Source organism: Arachis hypogaea, chromosome 15 (assembly GCF_003086295.3).
Source record: "Arachis hypogaea cultivar Tifrunner chromosome 15, arahy.Tifrunner.gnm2.J5K5, whole genome shotgun sequence".
Lineage (NCBI taxonomy): Eukaryota > Viridiplantae > Streptophyta > Magnoliopsida > Fabales > Fabaceae > Arachis > Arachis hypogaea.
In genome coordinates this window covers 147,407,984-147,409,783 of record NC_092050.1, presented here as the reverse complement: position 1 = coordinate 147,409,783, position 1,800 = coordinate 147,407,984, and the positions used below count along the sequence as shown (strand labels likewise).

The 1,800-nt window shown below is 42.2% G+C and overlaps 1 non-coding gene across 1 annotated transcript; it reads right to left on the bottom strand.

Moving 5' to 3' along the window:
* Nucleotides 1-433: 433 nt before the first annotated feature.
* LOC112752972 (small nucleolar RNA R71) lies at nt 434-541 on the bottom strand. Its single transcript, XR_003177378.1, has one exon. It is a non-coding gene; the product is annotated as a small nucleolar RNA R71 (small nucleolar RNA).
* Nucleotides 542-1,800: the final 1,259 nt, after the last annotated feature.

Here is a 1,800-nt window from a genome sequence, read left to right as displayed (position 1 = left end):
AACAGAAATTTTCAAACTAGAAGAAGATATGGCAGCCGAAAACAACAACAATGCCAACAATGCAAGGAAGGTGCTGGGTGACTTTACTGCACCTACTCCCGACTTCTATGGGAGAAGCATCTATATCCCTGCCATTGGAGCAAACAACTTTGAGCTTAAGCCTCAATTAGTTTCTCTGATGCAACAGAATTGCAAGTTTCATGGACTTCCATTAGAAGATCCTCATCAGTTTTTAGCTGAATTCTTGCAAATCTGTGACACTGTCAAGACCAATGGGGTTGACCCTGAAGTCTACAGACTTATACTTTTTCCTTTTGCTGTAAGAGACAGAGCTAGAATATGGTTGGATTCACAACCTAAGGAAAGCTTGAACTCTTGGGAAAAGCTAGTCAATGCCTTCTTGTCAAAGTTCTTTCCACCTCAAAAATTAAGTAAGCTTAGAGTGGAAGTCCAAACCTTCAGACAGAAGGAAGGTGAATCCCTCTATGAAGCTTGGGAAAGATACAAACAATTAATCAGAAAGTGTCCTTCTGACATGCTTTCTGAATGGAGCATCATAGGTATCTTCTATGATGGTTTATCTGAACTGTCCAAGATGTCATTGGACAGCTCTGCTGGGGGATCTCTTCATCTGAAGAAGACATCTACAAAAGCTCAGGAACTCATTGAAATGGTTGCAAATAACCAATTCATGTATACCTCTGAAAGGAATCCTGTGAATAATGGGACAAGTTAGAAGAAAGGAGTTCTTGAGATTGACACTCTGAATGCCATATTGGCTCAGAATAAAATATTGACTCAGCAAGTCAATATAATTTCTCAAAGTCTGTCTGGAATGCAAGTTGCACCGGGCAATACTAAGGATGCTTCATCTGAAGAAGAAGCTTATGATCCTGAGAACCCATCAATGGAAGAGGTGAATTACATAGGAGAACCCTATGGAAACACCTATAATCCTTCATGGAGAAATCATCCCAATCTCTCATGGAAGGATCAACAGAGGCCTCAACAAGGCTTCAATAACAATAATGGTGGAAGAAACAGGTTTAGCAATGGCAAACCTTTTCCATCATCTTCTCAGCAGCAGGCAGAGAATTCTAAGCAGAGCCACTCTGACTTAGCAGCCATGGTCTCTGATCTAATTAAAACCACTCAGAGTTTCATGACTGAAACAAGGTCTTCCATTAGAAATTTGGAGGCACAAGTGGGTCAGCTGAGCAAGAAAGGTACTGAACTCCCTCCTAGTACTCTTCCAAGCAATACAGAAGAGAACCCAAAAGGAGAGTGCAAGGCCATAAACACAATCAACATGGCAGAATTTGGAGAGGAGGAAGAGGCAGTGATCGCCACTGAGGAAGACCTCAATGGACGTCCACTGGCCTCTAATGAGTTCCCTAATGAGGAACCATGGGAATCTGAGGCTCATACTGAGACCATAGAGATTCCATTGGATTTACTTCTGCCATTCATGAGCTCTGATGAGTATTCTTTCTCTGAAGAGGATGAAGATGTTACTGAAGAGCAAGTTGCTAAGTACCTTGGAGCAATCATAAAGCTAAATGCCAAGCTATTTGGTAATGAGACTTGGGAGGATGAACCTCCATTGCTCATCAAAGAACTGGATGACTTGACTATGCAGAGATTACCTCAAAAGAGACAGGACCCTGGAAAGTTCTCAATCCCTTGTACCATAGGTACCATGACCTTTGAGAAGGCTTTGTGTGACCTAGGGTCAAGTGTAAACCTCATGCCTCTCTCTGTAATGGAGAAGCTAGGGATCCTTGAGGTACAAGCTGCAAG